The sequence below is a fragment of the Rhincodon typus genome, chromosome 29 (assembly GCF_021869965.1).
Source record: "Rhincodon typus isolate 14 chromosome 29, sRhiTyp1.1, whole genome shotgun sequence".
NCBI classification, from domain to species: domain Eukaryota; kingdom Metazoa; phylum Chordata; class Chondrichthyes; order Orectolobiformes; family Rhincodontidae; genus Rhincodon; species Rhincodon typus.
The window spans coordinates 15,192,927-15,203,298 of record NC_063360.1 but is presented as its reverse complement, the minus strand read 5'-3'; positions in this window follow the sequence as shown (position 1 = coordinate 15,203,298).

The following is a 10,372-nucleotide window of genomic DNA, read 5'->3' as shown; positions in this document are numbered from 1 at the left end:
ATGTGTGTAAAGCATGAAACACAAGGCGATTCCCTGGTAATCTGCTGCCACTGGAGTAAACCATTATCTCATGTTATCCTGTTACCAAAAAAAAACCAGAAAGATCAGAACTAAGCAGCATCACAGAGTGGCTATTCTGCTTGAGCCAAAGCAATAAAGAACATATGTACAGAAAAGGTTCCGTTTTAACTTGTTTGTGTTCCCCACTGTCTTGAAGCACTGGGCCTGTCCCCATCAGAATTTCTCCAACTGTGGAGTCTTGAATTGCCGAGAATATCAGCAGAGGGTGCTGCAGGGCAGCAGCAGTATTACAAAATACCACAGCAGGTATTGCCTCAGACCAGCAAAGGTTGTCTCAGCGGCAGGTTGTCAGTAGGTGTGGAGGACAGCTGCCACATTCTGTTACTCGACAGTCACTGGTGAGGTCTGTCTCTCTATGCAGCATCTGACCTGAACAAAACAACAATAGCATTAAACCTCAGAGACTGTAAGAACTGCCAATGCTTTAGTCAGAGGTAACACAGTGTGGAGCTGGAGGAACACAGCAGGGCAGGCAGCATCAGAGGAGCAGGAGGGTTGACGTTTCGGGTCAGGACCCTTCTTCAGAAACTTGATAAAACTTGATGAAGGAGCAGTACTCTGAAAGCTTGTGATTTCAAATAAACATGTTGGACTATAACCTGATGTCATGTGACTTCTGACTATAGCGTAAAAAAGACAGAGACACTCCCTGATACACTGAAGGTTCAGGGAGCTTCCTTGCAGGAATCAGTGGAGGTGTCAGGCAGAAACCAGGTCACAGCCACCTCACTGAGGGGCCAAATGCTCTACTCCTGCACCTACTTCTGTGTTGTGAAGAAGTTATGATAAAGGTCCAAATGCAAAAAGTAAACCACTCTGACTTTTCCCCAGACTCTGACTGTGTTTCGAGCATTTTCTTGGTACAGAAATTACACTAATAGTAAGGAAAAAATAGGGAATCAAATAGGTGTTCAGGACAGGATGCCATTTGGTCTAGCAACTTTGTGCTGGCTCAGTACTGGATTTTTATACATTTTCCAGTTTTCTCCTGTTCCCTGGTGAGACAGGGGTTGTGCAGTGCAGCAACAATAGCTCTACAGGCCTTGACAGAGGGTTTGCAGTTGCTGATGATTGTGAGTTTAAATAAGGATGCTCCTGGAATACCATCTTCCCAAATGGGCATCACTAGATTGCAAAGCATCTGGAGCATAATGTAATTTTGAACAGAGGGGACAGCCAGGAACACCCTCTCCTACAATGAACCGAATGGTGAGGTTCATTGATGTGCCCATTAATGGGCCACACACGAATAGTTTGAAATTTTCAGTCAAGGTTGAGAGAGACACAGATTGTCTGTGTATTGCTGTCCTGAACACTTCAGGAAACCATCAGAGCTATTGCACTGCTCAATCAACATATTTAAAAAGCGGAGGACCATACGCGGCTGCTCTCAACCAATGGCACCACATTCACAGTCACTGCTGTTGTGGTGCAGTGGTAGTGTCCTTACCTCTGAGCCAGGAGGCCAGGCTCAAACCCCACCTGCTCCAGAGCTGTGTAATAACATCTCTGAACAGGTTGGTTAGAAAATTCCTTGCTGCTGTGAACAGTGAGAGCCTGGACTTACTGAGGGAGTTGTGAAGCCGCTGGTGTCACATGAGGAGTAGCTGCTTTTACAGGAAGTCATCAGTGAGTGAATGAATGTCAATGGCGGAGCTGAGATGGGTGCAAGCAACTCTGCCATTGAACAGAGCAGAGAAATGGGGCTACAGTAGATGCTACTTCCTGGTGTTGAGGAGGCCAGAGGAGTACAGGGAGAGGCTGTAAGAGGAAGAAGACACTACGCAAGACATCGGGTCAATCACACCTATGAATAACAGAGTGCCAGTACTGCAGAGCATCCATGGAGATGGCCTTGCATACTTGTGCTTTGGTCCCCAGTGACATCAGGCCTTGCAGTCCCATTGGCAGTCCCCTAGATTAGGTAATCAAGGTCACTATGGAGTTGAATCCTTACCCTTCTGGCTGATTCTGAAGATCAGCTTGAAGCCTGGGTGGCATCTCACATTCAGCAGCTCATCGCATCTTCAGGAAGGTCACAGAAATCTTACTGTTGAGGACAAGGGAATACTTCCACTTCAAGACAGATTCACCAAGGCAAGTTCAGAAGGTTTAGGATTAGCTGCTATTGATTAATTTTCTCCTGGTGACTCCTCTACTGCTGGCTTCCATAGTCACGTCCACCCAGGCGCCTTTTGTATTCATTCACAGAATGTGGACACTCCCAACAAGACCAGCATTTATTGTCCATCTTTAACTATCTTGATAAAGGGCAGCATGGTGGCTCAATGGTTAGCACTACTGCCTTAGAGTGCCAGGGACCTAGGTTCAATTCCACCCTTGGGTGACAGTGAGGAATTTGCACATCCTCCCTGTGTCTGCGTGGGTTTCTGCTGGGTCCTCTAGTTTCTTCCCACAGTCCAAAGATATGCAGACTAGGTGGAATGGCTATGGGAAATACCAGATTACAGGGATAGGGAAGGTCTGAGTGGGATGCTCTTTGGAGGGTTATTGTGGACTCAATGGGCTGAATGGCCTGTTTCCACATTATAGTAATTCTATGATCTAAAATGGTGGACAACATTCTCTGTAAACTGTGGGGCTGCACAACCGCTTTGAGGTTCCATGCATGTGAATCAGCGTGGTTGAAGGAATATATAGAATTCCAAGTCTAGATGTTGTGTGAATTGGAAGGGAAGTTACCAGCAGTGATGTTGCCATGCAACAGCTGTCCTTGTCCTTCCAGGTAGTAGAGGTCGTGGGTTTGGATGGTACTGTCGGAGAAGCCTTGATGAGTTACTGCAGTGCATCTTGTAGATGGTTCACACTGCTGTCACTGTTTGTCGTGCTGAATTTTGTCGGTGGTGCCAATAAAGTGAATGCTGTTGAGCGTCTTGAGTGCTGTTGGAGCTGCACTCATCCAGACAGGTAGACAGCAATCCATCCCACTCCTGACTTGTGCCTTGTAGATGATGGACAGGCTCTGGGGCAACAGGAGGTGAGTTACTCACTGCAGAATTCCTAGCTCCTGACCTGCTCCTGTAACGACATATTTATATGGCTGGTCCGGTTCAGTTTCTCATCAATGGTAACTCCCAGACTGTTGATATTGCGGGATTCAGTGACGTGAATGCCGTTGAACATCAAAGGGTGGTGGTTAGATTATCTCTTATTGGAAATGGTTACTGCCTGGCATTTGTGTGGCACAGATTTTACCTGCCACTTGTCAGCCCAAGCCTAGATATTGTTCAGGTTTTGCTGGATTTAGATATAGACTACTTCAGTATCTGAGGAGTCACAAAAGTTGCTAAATATTGTGAAGTCATCAACAAACATCCCAATTTCTGACTTAATGATGGAGGGAGGTCATTGATGAAGCAGCTGAAGATGGTTGGAGCTAGCACTCATCACCTGAGGATCTCTTACAAATGAATTATGGGTCTGAGATGATTCACCTCAAACAACTATAACCATCATCCTTTGCATGACACCAACCAATGAAGAGATTTCCCCCAATACCACTTTTGACTCAGGTTGTAATGAGTTCAGAAAATGTGACTATTCATGGCTTTAGGCTGTGATCATGCTAATCAGTTTGTAACAGAAGCATCTGAGCATTTGAGTTGAGCATTATTCTATGTTCAAAAAATCTTGCCTTATCTAACCTTTCTCATTCCAGGCTTAATAATTTGTTTGTTTTTGGTGCCTCCATCACTGTCGCTGAAACTTCTTCCTTTCAACCCCAATGTTCCATTGTGACAGCTCTTGTTATGGGATTTTATTTCACCTGCTGGCAGCCCTGATGTGAGAATTCCAAAAGGTGACCTCTGATCGGGGGAAATTTACAATAATGATTGCACTTTTATTGTCTTTGAATTACCTTGAAATATGCCAAGGTTATAAAAGCACCATATAATTATAGTGTTTATCATCCTCCAGCCGACAAAGTACCAGGATTATTGAATTCAGTTTAATAATTTACATTGTGTGACAAACTCAATGCATCAAGGTTAGTAGGCAAATGGCATAAACAAAAAAAATTATTGCATCTTCCATGAATTCAGAATCTCCAAAGCCACTTTACAGTCAATGAACTACTTTTTAATTTCAGTCACTGTTATAATGCAGGAAACATAACAACCAGTTGATGTGCAGCAAACTCCCACCAACAGCAATGCAGGGCTGAATCCTACAATATTTTAGTTATGTGTCATTTTTATTGAGCTTCACAGAAGGTATCACCTATCATGTTTTATCACACTATTGCCCCAAACTTGTCTCATTAATTATAACATGCCCCTTGAATGCTCACCTGATTCTACCACTTGCGGTAGCCATAGGGTCTTGCCACTTCCAGGATATCCTGAAATAGATTGGCATTTCTTGCATTGACGCTATCTTGGAACCCCAAATGTGCAGTCTTTCAAGTGTTGGCAGTCCTTCACCATCAATATAGTAAAATGACTGTCATAATGCAGTGCTTCTCAGAGCACAGATACAACACAGCTGACTCCTCCTTGTATATATAACTGCACATTCCTATTCAATTCATTGTTTGAGCACCAGGCTACACACCTCATTGTCCATAGCCACATTGAATCCCATAAACCTCTCTTAAGTCACAGCTACTCCATCAGCAATGCCCATTGTAGCCCAGCATCATATCACCATGGAGCCATCATAGACAAGAAAGCCTTCAAACAATGTACAATATAAAGTTTATTTACAAAAACCAAAAGGGAACAGAAATTAAACAAACAGAGGCTGCATCCCCTTACCCCACCCACAAACCAACACACAAATGAACTTTTGGCATGTTGAGCAACAGATGTCTTACTGTCAATGGCTGATTACTGCACCCAGCTCACTTTTACTGGAATTGGGTATCAACTCAGTCCTGTCTGTTTTGTAGAGCTCGACGTAGCTGTACTCTCATGAACAAGGTGAGGTTCCTCCTGGAAGATCTCTCCCACTCTCCTAGATCCACAGCATTTAGCAAATCCCCTTGTTCCTGCTCCAGTTGTACATGGAACAGCATGCTAGGATTATGCGGCACACTCTTATCTGGAATATAGTGAGGGACCCTACCAGATCTGTGCAAACAGTGGAACCTCATCTTTGACGGGCCAGTCTTTTGCTGCACCACGGTCCTGGTTGAAGAATGGGCTGTATTGTATCTACACTCAGCCTCAGTCAGGGAATGCTTAACAAAGTCATCAGCGATGATCAATGTGAGTAGCCTTGCCTCCCAGTAACCAATCCGATGAGGCATTTGGACCCTCAAATGCACCAGCAGCATGAGTGATCTCGAGTATTTAGAAAAAGTAGCTCCCAGCGTACTAGATGTAAACCCCAAAGAAGTAGTACTGGTGAGCACAGAATACTTACACATTGATGGAATGGAATCCTCTTCTATTGAGGAATTCCACTGCATTATAACATAGCCTTCTCAGTATGACATGTGCATTCGACGTTCCCTGCACTTAGGGACACCAGCTATGTTGCTGAATCCTATTGCCCAGGCTGCAGCACTTATCTCCAGGCGGAAAGGCGAAGAAGAGATGCGATCTGGTACAAGTAGGCATTGGTCACTGTCTTGATGCATTTGTGGTTGGATGATTAAAAGATCTCTCAGATCCACCGTCGTTCCTAGAAGGGGCCTCTCACATAATGCAACTGCTATGTGGATGGCCACCAGGATAAGATGGCCACCCCATTCTTCAGGTCATGTAGAGTAAGTGCTGCATGATTACCCAATGTCCTTCTTGCTCAGCCCCACATCAGCCATAGAAGGCAGCAAAGGAATCAGTTCAGTGATCTTTGCTTGTCATCCCGGTATATCTGTGTAGCCATGTACCATGTGGGCTGCAAGTGCCTCTTTTTAAAGTTGCCTGTGATTACTTCTGCTTCACAGAGATCTCTATCTGGAATTTACAAGGAAAACCTACATGGTACACATTGCCTGTGACCAGCATTTGAACCACAAGCTTGTACGCTGTTCTGAGGAAGGGTCACCGGACCAGAAACATTGACTCTGACTTTTTCTTAACAGATGCTGTCAGACCCAGGTAAGGTTCTGGGAACTTGGGTTTGAATCCTGCCATGGCAGATGGTGGAATTTGAATTCAATAAAATTCTGGAATTAAGAATCTAATGATGTCGGAAAAACCCACCTGGTTCACTAATGTCCTTTAGGGAAGGAAACTGCCATCCTTACCTGGTTTGGCCTACATGTGACTCCAGAGTCACAACAATGTGGTTGACTGTTAACTGTTCTCTGGGCAATTAGGGATGGGCAATAAGTGCTGGCTTAGCCAACAATGCCCTCATCCAGCAAATAAATTAAATTTAACCTTCTCAAGGACAATTACAAACCAAACTAAATGCTGCCCCAGCCAGTGTCACTCACATCTCATGAATGAATAAAAAAAGAGTGTTTGATGACACCGACAAATTGGGACAATTGTGCATGCATGCTCAGTGGGTCGCTCACAGTTCCAAGTTCTGACATCATCATGTAGACAGCGAAGTGAGCAGTGTTTTAAAGTGGGCTACAGAGAGGGGAGAGGGATGCCAGGCACAGGACAGGGGTGCTGGAGAAAGCCCAGAGTAAGAAGGGAAGCAAAGAAAAGTGCAGGAATTGGGAATGTTGGAGGGTGACAAAGAGAGCCAAAGGAGCCAGGAGGTTCTCTCCTTCTCTATCTCCCTTCTCCTCTCCCCCTCCCCACCCCCCAACTCCAGCTTCTGAAATAGTGAGAGACTTTCAACTGCAGCTGAGGGGGCCAAAGCACTGAAGGGCAAGGCCAGGATGGTAGGAGCAATGTAAGTGAATGCTAAGAAAGCGGGTGACCAGCCCTGAGATGCAGCTTGGTTCATTCCTTGAGCTGGGTCACTGTCTGTGAACAAAGTGTCAAATGAGAGTTACAGATGTACTGCATGTACTGCAAGTGGATTGGAGATGTGCTGGGGAGAGGCCAGCGTCTGTGGATGGAGGATGTGTGTGGTTGCTGCCCTGAGATGCTGGTGGGTGGGGGTCCAAGATGACAGTCTGGAGGAGCAAGCAGCAAGCTAGAGCCACCAGCTATCTACTCAGACTTTGATGTTGAAAATCCTCATCATCTAGTTTCTATCCAGTGTATGGTAGAGTAGGATCCAGTAGATTAATGAGATGACATCAGTGTTAGTGAGTGATAACAAGCAATGATCCCCATTAATAAGCATCTTGCTACTTGCTGGTGAGAATCTCATCTTGAAAGCAAGAACTTAGCTGTCACTTGTTACTCTCAACATCAAGAAAAGCATCAACGGGCTTCTCTCATGTCATTCTCCAAGGTTTCTCACATAACCCATATCGTTAAGGGCCTATAAGATTCTGCCCCAAATTACAATCAGATAATCTGATTTAGAGATGTTAATTAAGTGTCAAAGTTGGTCATGACACTGTGGAGAACTTGCCTCCTCTTCTTCAAAATCTTGCCAAGGATTTTTAACAACGATTTGACTCCAGCCTGAGCCTCAGGACAATGTTTAATCTGAAAGTCAGCACCTTTGAGGAAACGTTGCACGGGAACTTCAGTTCAGGGCTTCCAGAATGGGACAAACCCGCATCCTTTGGCTAAATGGCAAATGAGCCATTAATTGAGCACAGCAGGCAGAACTATGGTTACTGCTGTATTATGTCTTATATAAACTGTGCCATACTTAGCCAGAGGCCAGATTTCTGGCATTCCCTTTGCACAGTTTCAAGCCAAGACACCATTAGGATCCCTGGTTTTGTGTTTCTCAATGTAATTTTAACATCTCTAGGAGCAATGGCCTATTATCCTTTCACATGAATACCAGAGTTGTCCCATTGGCTTCATTTACATTAGGTTGTCAAGAGCAAATTTTTTTATTCATGAGGGTGTTGCTGGCTAGGCTAGCATTTGTTGCCCATCCCTAATGTCCCAGAGGGCTGGTTAAGAGTCAACCATGTTGCTGCAGGTCTTGAGTCACACATAAGCTAGACCAGGTAAGGATGGCAATTTCCTTCACAAAAGGACATTAGTGAACCAGATGGGTTTTTCCAGCAATCAACAATGAGTTCATGGTCATCATTAGACTGTTAATTCCAGATTTTTATTGAATTCAAATTCCTCATCTGCCATGGCATGATTTGAACTCAGGTCCCCAGAGCATTATGTGGGTCTCTAGATTAATAGTCCAGTGATAATATCACTAGGCCATCACCTCCCCTTCTGTGCAGCTCAAAGGCAAAGTGCAATTAGAAATTAGGAAACTGATGATGACAGAGCGATCATCAGATAAGTGAGGATGAGTATGATCAGGGTTAGGGAGTGGGCAAGAGTACTGGGAGATGGTGGTAACTGCGTATGCAATTTGGCTGCTGTGTCAATCTTTAAAACACAGTGACTGCACTTCAGAAAAGCACTTTTCATGTCCTAATTTTAATACAAATTCTTATTCCATCCAATATTCTGCCTCAAATTCTGGTATCATTTCGTTTTACAGGAATTCTTCACATTAAACTTTTTTACATTTGCTCTGACAGTCTGAATAAATAATCCACAGCGATATCCATAGAATCCCTACTGTGTGGAAACCATTGAGTCCACCCTGACCATCTGGAGAGCATTCCATCCAGACATACCCTATAACCCTGCATTTCCCATAGCTAACCTACCTGAGCCTATACATCCATGGACAATTTAGCATGGCCAATCTACCTAACCTGCATATCTTTGGACTGTGGAAGGAAACCGGACACCCGTAGGAAACCCAGGCAGGCACAGGGAGAATGTGCAAACTCCACACAGACAGTCACCTGAGGGTGGAATTGAACCCAGATCCCTGGTTCTGTGAGGCAGCAATGCTAATCACTGAGCCACTGTGCTGCCCCATTCAATGTCCATTCATTATCTATTTAATCTGCAATGTTCTTGAAGAAGCATCACAGAAACAAATGACGAGCTGAAGCCAAGCCTAGAACAGGACAAGGCGTGCGCCCAGAGGACCAGCAGCCAAAAGAAACCGCAAAATTTAAACCTTCCCACATATCTTCCTAACAATAACATTTCATTTGCAAGTAACAAACTGAATAGACAAATTTCCCAACCAAGAATGAATAGTTTACCCTGAGGAGCAGGAAATTCTTAAGGCACTGCAAACATCCAGCATCACTCAAGCCCCAATTATCACTGGATCCCCACCAACATGACCAAAATCTACTCCAGCATCACTCGACACCACTGGGCTCACTTGATACCAGCACCACCTATCTTCCTGAATATCACATGACCTTTCCAGTATCCCATGACATCACCCGCTTTTGTAACCCCATCCCTCTCCTATCCAGCATCACCTAATCTCCCAGTATTGCTAAATGGACTGAAGCCAGACGGTTGAATGCTATTGCAACATTAGATGCTGGCAGGCATTGAGCAATGCTAAACAAATTACCCATCAAAGGGTTCACCATTGATCAGAGTCCAGGTTTCACTGTGCTTTTTGAATTTACAGGAATGATCCCAGGGATGAAGGGCTTGCCATATGAGGAGTGATTGAGGACTCTGGGTCTGTACTCGATGGAGTTTTGAAGGATGACGGCGGGGGGGATCTCATTGAAATGTACATAATACTGAGAGATCTGGATAGAGTGGATGTGGAGAAGATGTTTCCACTTGTAGGAGAGACTAGGACCCAAGGCCACAGCCTCAGAGTGAAGGAACCATCCTTTAAAACTGAGATGAGGAGGAATTTCTTCAGCAATTAAGTGGTTAATCTCTGGGACTCATTGCCACAGAAGGCAGTGGAGGCCAAATCATTGAGCAAAACAGAGATAGGTTATGGATTAGTAAAGGGATCAAGGGTTATGGGAGAAGGCAGGAGAACAGGGTTGATAAACATATCGGCCATGATAAAATTGCCTAATTGCCAAATGGCCTAATTTTGCTCCTGTATCTTATCTCATGAAGTTACGGTCAAAAGAACTTAATTAGTTTACACAGGTGTTGCAGAACAGCACAGGGAATTTGTCTTGCATTGACATAATTCCTGAATTTGATGTGAAATAAAGAGTCCTATCTTGACCCATTCAATTGCACTGCTATCATGTAGTGCAATTAAGGAGCTACAGCCTGAATATTGCATTTGAGAATCAGCCATTAGCTAATTATTGCAGAGACAACAAGGTGCAGGGCTGGATGAACACAGCAGGCCAAGCAGCATCATAGGAGCAGAGAGGTTGACGTTTCGGGCCTAGACCCTTCATCAGAAAAGGGGGAGGGGAAGG